The sequence below is a fragment of the Melopsittacus undulatus genome, chromosome 9 (assembly GCF_012275295.1).
Source record: "Melopsittacus undulatus isolate bMelUnd1 chromosome 9, bMelUnd1.mat.Z, whole genome shotgun sequence".
Lineage (NCBI taxonomy): Eukaryota > Metazoa > Chordata > Aves > Psittaciformes > Psittaculidae > Melopsittacus > Melopsittacus undulatus.
In genome coordinates, this window is record NC_047535.1 from 6,042,005 (window position 1) to 6,060,044 (window position 18,040).

The window sequence follows — 18,040 nt, forward strand, 5'->3', positions numbered from 1 at the left end:
TGGAATTACATTCCTGTAGAACAGGCTATGCACTGCAAACAGGTTTTCTTAAGTGCTGAAGGGGAAAGGAAAAGGTGGGATGCAAAAGGAAGGCTGTTAGTTTCTCTGCAATACAGCAGAGTAAAAAAAGACTTCCTAAGAAGATCTATTGTCAGAACCGAAAGCTGGTACGCTGCTGCCTCCAACTAGAGGATAGTGAGGTATGAGAGCTTCTATTTCTTCTTCTTTTGAATTGCAGATTACTGCTTGCATGCTTTCAGCACACAGCCAGAGTCTCAGTGCAACAGGAAAACTGCACCATGCTATTCTCTCTTTGCTGGGCAGGGATTCTCCTGTCATCTATTATTCACATCACAGCTTGCTGCAGTGATTCCAGGAAGACCTCAAAAGAGCCCTGCCCTGCTGTCAGGATAAAGAAGGGAATATGATTTCCCCATATGAGGGGTTAGGGAAACTGGAAGGCCAAATGGTGCCTGTTACCTGTGCACAAACCCTGTGTCTTGCAGCAGCATTATCTGAGAGAAAACAACACTCAGACAAGTGAACCAGGCCAAGATAAGCATTTTGAAATATAACTATAGCATCAGACAGAAAAAAATCACTTTTTTTTAAAGTATTAATCAATGTAGGATAAGAGACAATCTATGTTCTTTCCTACGCTAGTAGACAGGAATTTAAGCATAAGGCTCCTGCAGACATCTCTCTGTAAAGATGAGACATTAGCAATAAAATGACTCTTCTCAGCCTTGTTCTGAAGGAAATGCGTGTGCTGATGCCACTCACCAATCAGTGCTGACAACAGCAGGCTTTAATTGATGTGGTGATGTAGTGATGTGATCACAGCTGCCCCCCTCACCTTCCATAGCTTTTTCTGACCCTTTCCACCCCAGTTATGGCATATATCACACATGACCTTAAAACAGGCAGCCAGCACACAGGCTGCATTTGTGTTTTGGATACACTTGAAAGCTCCCAAGGAATCCAGAGCCTGTGCTGGAAGGAACAGGCACATTTAAAGGGGAAAAAAAAGATACATACTCTTTTGCCTTACTTAGATATACGTTTCATAATCTGAATGCACCATAATTAACAGTGTAAGTAATTTGCTCAAATAGACAAAGGAAACAAAGCAGGAGCAGAATCCAGGCTACTTTGAATGCTAATTTAGTTTAGGCTTTTCAATCATACTTTGGTCTCCCTAACAATCCTTGCACCCACTTTTCTTTCTTACATTCCCATTCTGCATTTGGATCAACTCCATTTCCACTGAAGCAAAATACCCTTTGGCTTTAAACAGGCATGAATCTCTGTTTCTCTAAAACTTCATGAAGGTAAAGATTATTTTAGATGCTGCTTTTGTCTTATTTGGCCTGCAGTTTTTCGGGAGGGATAAGGGGGGCTTCCAGATGAGGAATGAACATCTATACCTACTTCTGCAAGGAGGATTTGGGCCCATAGACCAAATGGGGAAGGAGCACCTGTTTTGGGAGGAAAAAGAAAAGAGGCAGCAGCTTTGCAAAATAAGAGCTCAGCTCCAAGGTTCCCACACCTGATCTGCCATGGGCTGGGAAGCTCAGCCCTGGGCCATGGTGCTGCCTCAGGTACAAGGTAAATGTGATGCCTTAATTACCCTGCCAGAATAGCCCTGTTGACTTGCAAGGTATGATTGACTGGCTCAGCAAAATAGCATCCAACCTGCCAGTAGCTCCTGCACACTCAGCTCCAGCCTTATGGTAGTAAATATTAAGCATGATCCTGGGAGTTCTCCTGCTTGCTTTAGTAACTTTAAAACAGGGATTGGTTAAAGTCTCATCTGTGGGGTACTGGTGGCTCATCTCCATGCAGAGTCACCCCAAGGCATCAGCACAATCAGGAGGGCAAAGCTCTCCTGGGGTCAATAAGCTGGTCTGAAGGTAAAGAGGTTTTTCCTGAGGTAGGTCCATAGGTTGGGCTGATGGACAAGGTGCTCAGTTCCAGAGGGAAGCCTGTACCTCCTCAGTGGAGGTACCAAAACAAGAGCCTCCTTCCTGAAAAGTAGGATGGGGACTCTTATGGTTGTACTTGAGATGATTCCTGCAACTGCCATTTTAAATAAATAAATAAACAAAAATCCAAGGCTTTGACAAAAACTGCTAGAGGAAAACCAGTAGCTCACTTCTGGCAAAACAAATACCTCCTCCCACATACAACAGCTTCATTGTATCAGCAGCAACTGACTCACTGTGCAGGATCTGGTGATATTTGAAGTCATGAGCATGGCATAAAAGTTCACAAGCTGATTAACACAATTACTATTCATTTGATCCTGATTGTTATAGCAGGGACTTCTGATTAAGTCAGTCTGCCCTGTAATTTCCTTCTATGCTTTGAATACCATGGGGCAAATATCCCCAATGAAGCACTGTGCTCACAGCCTAGTTATTTTGCTTGGTGTGCAACAGCCTCAGCAATCCCAATTAGCCCATTATAGGAAGCAGCTTAGTTTTGTTCCCTACAAACTACATATTTATTAGCATCCATAAGGTTAAGAATGTAAAGGATGTGTCCAGTCCTCCCATCCCTAGCTGGGTGTTTTCACCATCTTCCTATACCTCATGACTTAGCTGACCATACAGGTTCACTTTAACAGGAAAGAATTATTGGTTTCAGTTAATTCTCACTTTTCCTGCCTTTTCTCTCCTCAACCCCCAGAGAAGAAATAAAACAAAATCCTCCCTTGTGTAAAACAAAATCCCTCCTCTGTGTACCATCAAACGTCTCCTGGTTTGCAGATCCCCACTACACATACTTTCATAGAATTAAAATAGAACAAAAATAATCAATAATCATATGCCTGCTATCAGATAATAACAAATCACCTTTATTTTATAGACTTCCCTTCACACACACAGTTATTTCAGGCCCAAGGCTTTGAAGTACAGCTCCCAAATGCCTTCCACTCCCTGAAAATTGAATACTGATCTCTACTCAGTAGTGCAGAAAAGCACACAGATATGAAAAGGTTTAGTAGAGTGACAGGATGTGGTGCTTTCCAATATTTTGTGTGTGAAAGCATCCTGCAGCCATTGTACTTCAAACTGCAACAACTCAAGACAGGGGTAGAGGAGATGGTATCCTGATAGTGCCCCAGAGCATCCCTAATTAGAAGGGCAGCATTAGCATAGGCAGGCTGTGCTGAGCAGCATGCAGAGGACATTGCTGATGTCCTTGAGCAGATGATCTTGATTGTGCTCAAAGGACTCCACAAGACCATTGTTCCATGGAGCATTAATGGCATTTACTATGACAGCTGAGCAAAAGCTATGCTTTCATGAAGTAATTGTTCACTGCCAGAGGAGTGATCTTATTGGGCTTACCTGCAGTTAATTTCAGACTCATGTGATAAGCTTTGTATTTTAGTATTCTTGCCCATTTCTCCCCAGTTGGACATTACTGCCTCCAAAGTCATGCTTCAGCTCAAAGCCCAGAAAGCTTCAACAAGCTGGAAATTTTAAAGTACAAAGTAAACACCTTTCAACAGAAGTGAATACTGTCTTCTTAGCCATGTGTACCTGGTGCTTTAATCATTGCCCTGCAGCAAATCCTATGGAAGTAATTATTGTTTTATTGTGAGCCATAGAAAAATTAGGTTTAGGTTTAGGAACTGGAGATGTTCCCTCTTCACTGTATAGAAGGTAGCTGCTTTGTTGGCTTTTTTGATTCCCTGCTCTGTATTATTATAACTTCAAAGCTCCCACCATCCTCCCATATGCAGGTGTGTGATTCCAAGGTCTTCACAGGCCAACTGTTTCACTTAACACTAGTCTGAAAGAACAAAATGCCCCCAAGTAGACCTGCTCCTATCAGTAGCTGAGGCACCAGATCCATCTATACTATTTCTATTTGAAGCAAAAACCTTGCAGGATTATTTTCCCTATCAGCTTTTCCTTCTACTAGGTAAATCACATAGTCTATCAAAGCCATTTCTGTGATCTCCCTTAACAATACATTTGAAGGTAATATCAAAGAATTGCTGCTGGTTTTACACATATTACAGTAAGCCCCTGATAGCAGACGTTAAATGCATTTTATGACTGGGAATGTTGTCTCAAGATAAAAACAGGAATCAGCAAAAACCCACTTAATTTCACACATGTATAGCCACTGATGTGTGTGCAATGAGATTAGGCGATGCCCTTGTCGGCAAACTTATCATAACTTTCTCCAAATAGCAAATCCCTAATTAGTTTATACTGTGGCTTTGCAGAGGGCAAGCATGGCTGGGGAAGAACAAATGGTAGCTGATTTCACAGGAACATGCTTGCTTAGCTCAGGCTTTGCCATTATGAGAAAGTAAGCACTGCGTAAAAAAGCACTCGGATGGAAAGATTCGCTGTTTGTTTCAGCAAGGTTTGCAGAATTATCTAGAAACTTCTCAAACACTCAGCATCTTAATAACCCAGAGATGAACTACATCATTACTAGCAGCTGTCTCAATTTAGATGCTACACTGCTGGAAAATCTATTGAATTCAGCACTTACTGGTCAGCTTTCAAATCTAGTTGCACGTTTTCTCAAACATACTCATGTCACAGCTGGAAGAGCAACAGAGAAATAGCTGCAGTGTCCTACATCTGAGGAAGCTATGTCAAGGGGCAAAGGAAAAGTTCAGAAAGTAAAGGCTCATTTCTTTGAGCATTGTTCAAATCAAAGGGGAAAAAAAGGCATTTTTCAGTACTTCCCGGATGCCATCAAGCCTGGGGACTGAACTGCAAGACTGATGGGGGTTTATGATGCATCAAAGTGGTTTGATTAGACTTTTTTAAATGGGAACACGCAGGAGAGAGGGGATAAAGGTGATGGTGGTTCTGCAGAAAAGGCTGTGAGGTCAGGGGAGCTGCTGGCCATCACAAAATTGGGAGATCAGAGCAGGGGCAAGAGCCTCAGCAAGTAGATGAGCAAGACAACCACTGTAAACAAGTGAACTCCTACATAACATATCATGAGTTGCATTAAGAGTAAAACACAATTTGCTTTTAGTGAAGCTAGAAAGAGAACTTCAGTTCTGCATATTCATTTTAAGAGTGAATACCATCTTGAATAATTGTTACATTCAACATTATCCTTTGACATCATAAATTCAGTCCTGAGAGGCCAGCAGCATAGTGGATATCTGAAAGCTGTTTATGTCCAAGGGTCTGTGTTACCCACAGACCATACCTAGAGAACCACTTTAAACTCTAAATCACAATGAAACACATGGAAAAAGGTTGGATCATTTTGTTTACTCAAAGGACAGTATGAAAGGGACTTTTTTCCCCTCACTATAAGCAGCTTGGTTTTTGTTTGGATGGTTTTATTTACATATATATATATAGCAAAAATGGTGCGATATACCTTTACATAAAGACTGTAACTCTTATAGCATAAAGTACCGATTGGATCAGAATTGCCATTCTAATTAAGCTTTACAATAAATAACTAAATTCAGCCTCTGCTTCACTCAGGATCATGACCAAAACCTTCTTCTGACTCCAGTGAGTAGTTTTTCTAGCATTCTGGAAGCAATGTACCTTCAGCTTTAGCATAGTACTTGAGAGGAGCTTACGTTTGTCATTTTTGCCCTCCAAAAATAAGGAGGGTTTACAGCAATGTGTCCCTGCGTCACCAGAGTATTTAAACGAGGGCAAGGCTAGCGATACAAAAAGAAGCAATATGAACACATACACTTTCAATTGTATTTTAAGTACTGTGGTAATAAACCAAGTTCAACTGTAAGCTACTGAGATATTCTTCACATATTGTCTATACCCACATCTCTCATGTAATGACTCTCTGGAGTGACTTAACTTTTTCAGTATTATTATTACAAGTTATATTGCTCAGCACTATGGGAACAGATATGTAAATCAGAAACATAAACGTGCCAGTGAAAAGCTGCCAGGTTGAACTAATGAGGGCAATACAGCAATGACACAGCTAAGTTTTGATTTTGTTTGAAGAGCTAATTAAGGCTTCTTAATTACCCCAACCAGTAAGAGCATTGCCCTCTTGAAAGCTCCGAGTAATCAAGTCAAAGCCATTTTCCAAAGAAGAATAATAGAAGTTTCAATCTTTGCAAATCCTAACAGATTACATGGAAGAAGCAGCTTCCCTGGCAAGTGCCTCAGTTCAAGAGAAGCACATAGGAAATATCATTTGGCTCCCAAGCACTTGGGGAAGTTGAACAGGGCACTCATAGATATGGTGAGGATTGGGTTTTTTTAGTCAGAAATAAAAAATCAGCTAGAAAACAACAAAGAGCCCAATGAGTTTCTGGGAAAATGAGGTACAAAAGAGATTCTCCATACTGGGGGATTTTAAGATTAAAAGGACACAAAGAGGCTCCAGCCCTGCTGAGAGACACTGACAAAGGTTTCATAAACACCATCACATCAGATATGAAAACATTGCAAGCAGAGCGTTCAAAACTGTCACGACAGTACAGGAAGCTCCACGAGGTGTTTGAATAAACGTGCTGTCTGAAGGAACAATCCTACTGAAGGAATTAAGGTTTATGTCTTTATATGCTTAACTTAAAGCAGCCAGGTCTGGCTTCTATAGTTGAAGACAAAGCGCCACAAATTCACATCCAAACCATTAAGACTTAAACAGTCATGATTAAAATCCAAAATCCTTTCTGCCTCCTATGAGCCAGAGAAAAGGCTTTTAAAGTCCTTCAGGAAGGGCAAAAACATATAATAAATATACAGAATGTTTTAAATTTATAACTCCTTAGAAAAAAATTAGAATTGGCAACATTGTGAGAAGCTGCATGTCCACCCATTTGTATTTGTGCCTACAAATCTGAAGGAGATGCTATCACACCTCCTTTAGAACAGCTAAAGATTCATGCACCACATCCTGCTGTAGCATCACCAACTCCTTGTGCTCTCTGCCATACTGTTCACCAAGAGCAGGGCCAGGACAAGATTATCAAGCCACAGATCCCAAAGAAAGACTTACCCCAGGTCATGCTGCAGGCTCTGCATGGAGCTGAACAGGGAATCCAGTGCTCCTGTAAAACCACCTTCTTCAGTGCTCCACAAACTCCTCTTCCTCCACAAGAGCTACTCTTTTACTTCATTCCTAACTCTGCTGCCAGCCCACATCCTTCACCATTAGTACAGAACATAATAAGCCAAAAGGCCTCATCACTCTAAAAGAAAATACTGGGAAAACACATTTTCTTCCTTAAATCAAAGAAAGTTTCACAGATGAGAATGTGTCAGAACTAAATATCAGCTCCTAGCCTCAAGCAGAGATACAACCTTCTCCCACCTTGCTATGCACTGTTAATTGTAAGGCTCCCTGCTGCCCTACTCCAGCTTTTCTGAGTTACCAGGCTGATTACCAGGTGGTTTGAGCTGCTATGAAGTTCAGGGTTGATGTTTTACTTAGTCCTGAGTATCATATTGAATGCTTTGGAGAACCTTTTCCATGAAACTCACTTGCCAGCTCTCTCTGATCCCAACCAGAGGGCTGGTGTAGGAGATTGTCACATTATCATAAGCTGAGCTTTTCTAGAGGCAGTTAAGAATATGAAGAGAGGGCATTAGCTGACTAAAGAGCATTTCAGCCTTATTTGACACAGGGCTGAGCTCTAGTACACCAATTCTGGCAGGAAGAGAGTTAAAATAGAAGATGGAGCTTGGGAGATACTCTGGAATAACATTTAACAGGCACACACACAGATCCTTCTCCTAATCTTTAGGAAAAGCCTTGCAGAGCCCAGCAGAGCTCTCTGCTGCACCACCAGTGGCTGTGTGAACGCAGTTCCTCACCAGAAGACATCTGTGATATCTACTGTACAGATCTCATATGCTTCATCCTGAGACCTTCTCATTTTGGCACATTATCCCACACCTCTGTTGAAATCTGACTAGCAGCAAGACAAGTTCCATGCTACTGCTCCTGCTCTGTCACAAACACTGTCACACCCATCCGTCATGCTAAAACTAAGTGCTGGCTGTACCGTACCCAGGTGCTGGAGCAGAGATTGTCACAGTGATTAAGAGAATGAAGAATCCCAGGTCCTGCTGTTTAAAGAAACACACGTGTGCTTGCACCGTAAGCTCAATAGCCACAGCCAGCAACAACTGCTTTTATTTCTGCATACTGCAGCAGACTCCAGAAGGTCTGTTTTAAAGCGAGCCCAGGGTATAAATAAAAGGAGTCAGCTGGCCTGAAGGCCAGAAATCCAACATATCCTCTTCTTATCATGTACCTGTATCCACAACAAACAAATGAGTCAATCTGAGAGGAAAGAAACTCAATCAGCAGCCCTGCAACAGCGAGCATGGCTTGCATGTTTTATTGTTCCTGTGGTGTTATCAGTAAAGCCTGGGTGTCCAGTCAGTGCAATGCTCATAATAGTTTTTATCCCCTTGAAAACAAGCTGGTTAGAAGCAGAATTAAACTGCTTTGTGAACAACATTTACCCTTTTTCTCGCCACCAAGCATCCAGCCAATTAATGACATTAAAGATTCATTAACAGGGAGGTCTGTGCACTACCTGCCAGACTAACAGTTACATTTGGTGTTACATGTTTTGTCTCAGCATGGCAAATACCTGCAGTTCTGCTTGAAGTTTTGCTTTTGAAAAACAAGAGTGTAGCAAAATCATGGGAAATGGTTTAAAAAGGAGGAATGAGAGATCGGGAATGGTGGTTTTCAGCTATTATTTGTCAGTTCTTCATTTGCAGGGAAGGGTGCAGAGTGCTCAGTGGCTTTGGGAGCATTTGGCCTAAAATGGAGTGGAAATGTAGTTGGGTGTGTTTGTGTAAGTTGGAAGGAGGGAGAGAAAGTATATATTAGGCATTTCTCATACACACATACCCCACACCTGCTCTTGACAGCTTGTTCCATGTTTCACATCAAATGTATAAATAATGTATATACATTTTACATATAAACTGAGTAACACAAGTCCTGCCAACGCTCCATCTCTATACTTAGACACAAAAGCACAGACACAGACCTAGAAATTCATGTGCACAGGGACACATAGGGATGCCCACCTAGCATCTGAATCCTTCCCATCCTGTGAAGTTGTAAAACAAACTCTTCTTTTCCCTTGAGGTAATAAGTCTCTTCATTACATTTCTTGTCCTGCTTTTCCTTTTACTTTCAGACCAAGCTTTTCTTTTCCCCTCAGATGTGCATGAAATGGGGTTTTTATTGTTATTTTTTCGTGCTGAAGGCTGTTGAGGATATTGTGTTTAATTTCTTGTCAAGTACCAAAGGGACTGCAAACAAATTCAGATCACGCCTCCTACTTTTGTGACCAGATTTGCTATACTGACTTTACCCAATCTAACAGATTGCAATGGAAATCTTTCCTATTTCCTCTCTACTTTAACCCATTCCACACTTGCCCAGAGCTGCTCCCCTGTGCACACAAAGTAATCTCTAAACACTTCTTCCTAAGATGAGGGGTCCGGGTTCCGGCTCATGGTTATACTCACTTGCAGCTGTTTGGTAGAGCCACAGCAAACTGTGGAGTGGGTACAAGAAGTGATTGGGAAACAAGGAGGGGCACAAGAATTTTGGACCAGGTATGAAGGAGCTGAGCAGCACAGCCGAAGGCTCAGTGACTCACGGAGAGCCAGCTGCAAGTGATCCAGAGGCTGGGATCAAGCAAAGCCAACTTCCAACTTCATCACCACTGCAGAGGATGCTCTTGTTGCACAAAGGGTCTTGCAGAGACTTACCATCTCCAAAACATAACCTATGCAGCTTTGACCCTGGCCCCAGATCTCCCTTCCTCCTCCCTTTCTCCCACCTGTGGTCCTCTTTTTCTCCTGCTCCAGCTTCCATTGTCCCAGGTTCTGCTTCAAATGTGACTCTCCTACATCTTCATGTATCCTTGCTCTGAAACATATCCCATCTGGTTCCCCACTCTCCATCAACAAGGCCCCGAAGTTGCACCAAACCCCATGTATATCCCACATGTCCAGGTGAGGAACAGGCAATACATTGCAATTCTGGTCTGAAAGCGGCTCTGGGAGATGTTCTCATACCTGCTACAGAGTTATGGCCCAGTGCAGGTGCTTTAACAATGACTCAGACTGACAAGCCTGGACAGAGGTACAGATGATACTTCTGTTGGAGTGAGAGCAATGACCACAGGAGTCAGTAGCAGGTGACTCAGGGACTGTTTCAATGCTCTCCAGGAACACAAAGAGAGCAAAACAGCAGCTGCTGTCATAATTTCCTATTTCAATTAAAAAAACCCATGCTTTCATCCAGCTGCAAGCCAGAAGGCTTGAAACAGAGTTGGACTGTATCCCATGGATGGCATGTTTCATTGTGCCTCAAGAGGAGACTGTAACAGTCCTTCCTGGCCCTAAAAATCTCTCTGCACACTTGAGGCAGGTGTCTCTGAGTGTAGGAAAGGGGCTTTAGGCAGAAGAAGCTGGTTTGGTGAGCCATCTCTAAAGCATCGCAGCTATGCCTCAACTCCAGCACAGCCACCACTTCTCCCCACTTTGGTTCTCTGGCCATACAACAACAGGAGCCTCACAGACTTTCTTGCCTCTCCTAGTATTCGTTAGCCATAAAGCCAGATGATGATTGCTATTAATTACCATCAACTCCATGTTCATTTCTGAGGCTTCTTTCAGGTTTGATAAGAATGGTATGAGGGTCACCCAGGCCAGGGGAACCTTCATCATTTTCTGCCTCTTCTCCAGGGAGATAATAAGATCCAAGATTTTAGTTTAAGCTTATTAAAGTGCCCAGTTATCTGTTTCAGCATGGATAATTTAATCAGGCAAGTTAAATATTTATGAGGCTGCATTTTATTGTCAACGGAAGATAAAAATGTGATTTACGTGCTAAATGTGATTTAAGTGCTATTCAGAATAAGAATTATAAGGATGATTAAAAAAACATCGGTAATGACACTTGATATTATTATTCTTAGCTCCGAGGATTACTGAACCATCACAGAGGGCTGCAAACAAGAATGGAATGAAACATGCTCCCTATCTCTGTCTGTGCAGATCTTGCAAAGAGATCCAAGGCTCAGCAGATCACTTACTCATCCAGCCCAAAACTTTATTGTGTGTTCAACAGAGGAAAAATCATTTCAGTCCCTCCTACCATCACTGAAAAACAAGAAAACACAGCATGTGATGCTGGAAAAGAGAGGCTGCACGGACTGTGAGCACAGCTGTGGTTCGCCAGTCACCAGAATTGAAGTGCAGACCTGAAAGGAGAATTCAGCTGTGCTTGTAGCACCCCATACACCTTGCAGAGCAGCCAGCCAAGAAAGGCCAGTTGTGCATAGTTTTGAACAAGGAACCAGTTCATTTTCACCCTGGATCAGCAGGAAGGTATATTTAGCACAAGCTTCTCCGTTACAAATGGAGCCTGTGCATTTCCCAAGGTGAACAGCTTCACTCTTGGAGGTTTGGAGACTTTGGGGTTTCTGCCAGAAGAGGCCTTGATTCAGAAAGGTGTTTACATACACAGCTAACATTGAGCACATGGAGAATATTCACTGATTTCAAGTTATGATAAAACACATTATTTATCTGAGGTCAAAGCTGCTGAACTGAGTATTTTGCTTGAAGCAGACCCATTAAAAATAACCTTAAAAATTAAGAAAATGCATGTGGGGAGAACCCTGCTTCCTACTTCACTGGATTTTAATTTTTCCTAATCTTTATGACCATTGAAGTTCAAACAATTTGAAGGTATATAAACCACGCGTGCAGCATGGCTGTAAGAGCGAGTGCACAGAAGGGAATGCAACCTACCAACTATGCTTGCTCTGCCTCACATAACTTAAACATTTGAAAAACATATTCATTTCCTTTCCTCATGTTCAAATTCTACTGCATCAGTAATTTATGAGTGCCAGCTATATGGGTAGGCAGCACAAGATATATTTTATTTATTAAATATAAATTGGCAGCAAATCTAAATTAACTGATGGAAAAAGCTTTCACTTTGGCTGTTTTTTTATATTTGAGCTCTTATTAATGTTACATCAATGCCATGTGTCTTCTTAGCATATACTTCATGCATTTGGAAGTGAGACATAAATGGAAGATGGATATTAATGTTGATACTATTATTTCTGCCTTCCCTACCAATACTGATGACTATCACTTCCACTAGAACAGAGTAGACAATGAAATCATTTACTTTCTTTGCACTGTTTTTCATGAGAAGCAACAATACATACTGTCTACACATTTTGGTCACATCTCAGATATTATCCCACCTATTTGTTAGCTTTGGTTGGGTTTTGGGGAGGGTGTCTGGTGTTAATTTGTTTGACAAAAGACATTATTAAACACTTAGCACAAAAGGTATTGCACCTTTTTTTCTCACCATTCTCTGTCTCTCAAAAGCAAAAGCAGACACCTCATCCTGCCTGTCACACCGACTGCACCAGGTGTCCTGTGTGTAATTATGCAGTGTTTCTCAGATTGAGCCTGGAGGAACTTTTAATTCTTTGGAGGTGGAAAGGAAAATTCTCTTGTCTTCATGATCAGATAAGGAATCTGCTTTCAAGAAGAAGAGAGAAAAAAAAATACCCTTTTTAAAGATTTAAAAGCTTTGACTCATTTTCCAATCAATCATCTTCATTAACAAGTGTCTCTAAAATGCTGCTGCTATAGAAAAATATCTCAACCTGTCAAGCGCTTTCTTTCCTTCCTCCCTCCTGCACCCAATTAAGGCTTCTCCTGCAGTTATTCCACTATCTGCAGAAGGCTGAGCCCTTTTCAGACATACCCTTCCCTGTGGAGAACTGTCATTTACTTGGGACTCTGAGGCACTAAACCACAACAACTCCTGTTTGAGAGCTGTGAAAACCCTTTCAGAGGCAGAACTAGGAAAAACACAACCCATCAAACCAAATTATTCTGTCACGTTTTGCTGGGATAAAGTACAAAAATTTGTTCAAAAAGCTTACTTGACTGAAAATTGTATGTAGGTAGTTGATCCAATTACTAAGGAATATATAAAAATACATAATAAAGTCCCAGTAAACAGAAAAATGAGTTAATGTGTTGTATTTGCACACAATTGAGTCCCAAGCACTTTCTTAAGTATGTGTAAAGGAGCATTTTCAGTGTAAATTCATCCAAAACTGTCTCCTGAGACTCCTGCTTTACTTGTTTATTTACAGGAGCCCATGGCAGGGGGGTTGGAACTAGATGATCTTAAGGTCCTTTCCAACCCTAACTATTCTATGATTCTACATGATTCCTGATCCCTAAGCAGATCTCCTTATAGTTGTGAAAACAACAAGAGAACCAATAAAGGATGCTGGGGCAGTGAAAGCTCATGGAAGTTTGTGCAACTTGTGTCCACCAGCTGTCATCTATCACCCTCTCTCCCAGCCTGCTTGGTCTGAATGTTAATTAAGAATTTATTATTTCCACTTTAATATTCCCAGTAACTGTCTTGAATGTTGCAAACCACCGAAACCCTCTCCAAAGCCTCACAAGCATTCCCTTGGGAACAACAAATACTTCTCAAATAACCTTTCCTCTGGCTCTTCACCAAACCTTAGCCCTGGTAGGAATGTTCGGGATCACAATCTCCGCAAATGAGGAAAGAGATGCTCAGGGATGAATCATCCTTTTCCAGGCTATCCCCAAGACTGAAAGAAAGCGAACCCAGCCCTTTTATCTGCCCTAGCTCCTACACAGAGCCAGTGTCTCTCCCAAGCCAGCAAACTTCATATAATCTCATTGCACAACCAGTGTGATTTCCCACCCTTCTGTAGGAAGAAACACTGATGCAAAGTCATTGGAGGATCTGACCGAGTATTTCCCTTACTATCACTGAGATAAACGCTTCTGGGTAGAGAAATGAAGAGGGAAGGACAAAGCTGGGATTGCCTCTGTGACTGCTCTCTAATGTTTCAAAACTGTATATGTGCATGTATAAACAGCAAAGGAAAGCTTTCTCTCCTATTTATCATCATTTACAAGGTACAAAGCATTGCAACTGGTGCCTTTATGCATAATGGAGATGAGGCATAAATAGGAAAGAGCTGGTCTTGTCTTCTTTGTTAACAATCTCCTTCTCCCCTTGGAGGCAAGATGTCAGCTAGATAATTTATTAGAAAATATCACTGTAGTGTAATATGGTATGCACTGTCCTTTGGGGATACAAAATCAAATATTCACTTGTCACTGGAAGGGTTGATTTAATTGATACATACAACAATTCACCCTATTGTTTTAAAATGGGCAGTATTTTTCATAGTAAGAATAGGTGGGTTTTCACGGAGATAACTGGGAGCAATTGCCATGTTGGCATAAAATACTTCATAGGCTCCAGACCCCAATCACCCCAAATGCAGCAATACCTACCACTTGGATGTTCGATGCAGTGCTGGAATCAAGCGCATCTCTCTGTTTGCCAGCCTATAAGTTCCCCCCTAAATCAGCAGCAGCTTTGGCCAGCTGGCAGGTGTCAGGCACTGAGAAATTCCTTCTCAGCCCCATGGCCAGGGAAATGAGGGCAGCAGGCCATGCTCCTGAAATCTGAGATTTCAGCTAAGCCCAAGGAAGGATTTTGAGACCAAGCGAGACCTCCCACAAACAGGCATAGTGCCATTTACTCTATCCCAGCAGGGAATTTGGTCTTGGTGGGGAGAGATGGGCTTTTTTGGTTTTATGAGTTATTTATTAATTTCCAAGTGACTATTTTAACATTCAGAAGGCAAAGACACACAGCCTAAAGCAGGGGTAACAAACAGAGTCATAGACTGGTTTAGGTTGGAAAGAACCTTAAGATCTTCTAGTTCCAACCCCCTGACATGCGCAACGACACCATCCACTAGAGCAGGTTGCTTCAAGCCCCATCCAACCTGGCCTTGAGCATTGACAGAGATGGGGCAGCCACAGCTTCTCTGGGCACCCTGTGCCAGTGCCCAATCATTCTCACAGTAAAGAACTTCTTCCTTACAGACCTCCCACAGCAGAGTTTGCCCACTTGGTTTGCCCTATAACTCTGCAACAAGCAGCAGAGAGGTCAGATAAGTAGGTTCAGCATCCCCATTTCCAAAGGTTTACCAATTCCCCCCACCCAGGGACAAGAAGGGTGGAGGGAGGAAGATGTGTGGAAAGGATTTTCCCAAGCAGGTGTCTCCCTGCCAGCAGGATGGGCCTCAACTGGAAAATCTGCTTAAGCCTTAAGGCATAAATTAATACTGGTTTACACCTGCATTTCCAGGGATGGAGGGACCGGGAAAGCCAGCACCTTGATTTGGTCTCTGACAAACTTGGGGACTCCTAAGCTGGGACTCAGGTTGAACATGCTGCTTCATTAGAGCCAGGCAGTGTATTTAGATAAGTCAGCCAAAACAATGTCTATAATTTCCTTACATGTGTATTTCTGTTAATCAAAACCCATCTTCAAGTTGCTGTCAATGTCAGTAACTTGCTTTGACCTCAGAAATATTTGTGTTTAAAAAAACACATACAAGTGAAAACCAAAAACATTTTGGGTTTTCTTCCTTTTCAGATGGAAATGAGCATTTCACAGTTTGTGCCTAAAACAAAAAAGAATCCAAATGTTTCATTTTGGATCCACAAAACCTTACATTTGTTTAAAATCATTATAAAGAATTTTCATTTAAGAGAGGAGAAAAAAAACCCCAACCCACCCAAACAAATCCATTTCACAGTAACCCACAATTAAATATATTGCCATTTCATCAATGTGGCCAGTGACCTTGAAAATCATAACTCTACTTTAGGGTCTGTCTGTCTGTCTCTCCTCTAAGTGACAGCTAATGAATCAGGTATGTGTCCTGGTACAGAATTGGAACTATATCCTTTTGATACTACAACTTTTACAGACATTTCTTGTACAAACTCACATTCTTATGCTTCTCTAGGTAGTAATTTTTCTGACGGTGTTGTTCCAAACCCATTCTGTAACACAACTCTAGTATAAAACCAGCACAGTGTGTTTAAGGGAACCCAGCTGCATTTCGCTTTACACGCTGTATCTGTACTGCTAATGAATACTGACATCAAACACACATGAATTAGTCTGCAGGCTGAGGATAATTAAATTGAGCAAGCTGAAAAAAAGCATAAACTATATCAACTAAATCCCGATTTGCAAACTATTATACACAGTCTTCAAGGCTTTAGCAGAACAATGGATACAACGGGGGCAATATCGCAAGGCTTAAAATTCACAGGGATGGTTTGATATTCTATCTGGGCTGTGAGCAAGTCATGTTGCATCAGATCAAACCCCGATTTCATTCTATTGTGAAAAAAATCTATTGTTGCCACTCTTTCCCCTTACTTCTTCATTACGAGGATGTAATTTATCGAGGTGCCCCTGAGAGTTTGCAGCATGAAATGGCTCTAGATTTAGGTATTTCAAATGGCTTCTTTGTTGAAGAGGACTTGTGGTTAATAAGGAGATAATGAAACTATGGAAATTAAATTAGTTTGGTGCCAGGGCTGAATAGTTTCTTTAACTTGCAATACAGCAAGGTTATGAGTAAAATTATTTGGAATAAGAAAAGAACATAAGAAAAAAGAAATGTGATTGCCACATTCTTCAAGGGAAGCTGGTAGGGTGGGGATTTCTCCATTTTCCTGAGATTGGAAAGAAACTAAGTGCTCCTCATATCATTTACCCATGGTAGGGATCTAGATTTCGGGTAGAGTGTGAAAATAAGGTTAGTTAAACATTATGATGTGGAAAGGCAAGATATTTATCAGTGACACTCCAAGGAGAGAAACCAAAGTTTGAGTGATTAAGAAGAAAAAGTGTGTGGACAATCCTAAAATTCCAGCAGGATTTATTACTGCTGTGAAATACAACTTCTAAATACAGTCAAAGGCCTTCTTGGCTTTTTCAGACTACGCCTAATTATCCCAGGGAATTCAAAATCCATTATTGGTGCCAGATATTAAGGAACAGTATTGAGAACTTTACAGCAGTGTATGGAGTCTTATTTCTGGGTGTGAGCAGCAGTGAAGGAGAGTGCACATCCCACAGGATGCACCCTGCAATCCCTGCTGCTCAAGCCCACTGCTGTTGGATGCAGTCCTACACTCTTCCCTGGGTCAGTGCAGAGCACCATGCCAATACATCAACCTCAGCTCCAGCAAGTCAGCTAACATATGAATGAGTCTACTGCACTCCATGTCAGAGCTGTGACTTCTCCAGTTCAACAGGATTCACTGCAATTAGAAGCCAGCATGAGTGCAACCAACTCAGGTTCTCCATTGAAGCCCCATGATGCGGATTTAAAACAAAACAACTCCCCACTCACACACACATACCAAGGCACGGTTCTTGCTTTCTCAACATGATTGCATTAGTCTTTGAATTTCTTTGCACAAAGTTTCCCTCAACCTCTGATTAAATATATGTCCTAGCAGCCTTGGAGAAAGATGTTACGCACCAGCATTTATCCCTTCTGAGTCTGGCAGGCAGTTAACAGAACACTAAATGAAACACTAATCACACAAGAAGACAAAATGCTACTGCTATCCAAAATCGTGTTTTTCTCATTGTAAACAAAACCCAGCTATATTAAAGTTGTAAATATGATTATAATCAACAATAATGTGACTTCCTGTCAGCTCCCAACTGCTGTTAGGAGCTAACTCCTGCCTCTTGCAAGAACCTGTGGCTGGAACCCCTTTTACTCAACATATCCAACAGATGGTGTGGGTATTCACAGTGCTGTCACTGGTGACCTGCTGACACCTTACAGACCATGGATGGTGTAGCACTGCCCAGTGCTCTGCTTATCCAGATTTATCATACATGCATACCTTTTGTATAGACAAACATACATGCCAAGGTTTCTAAAACTTTCCAAACAACTGCCTTACAAATATCTTTCCACAGTTTCAGAGAATGAGAACTGTACCATATTAAGCTTGACAGCTTGCTCTTTCAGTACAATTTCTCTATCTTGTCTTCTCCACACTCTTCCAAGAACTGACGCATAAATATGAATAATAAAGAAATCACTAAGTTATGCCAATAGAACAAAGGGAATAGGAAG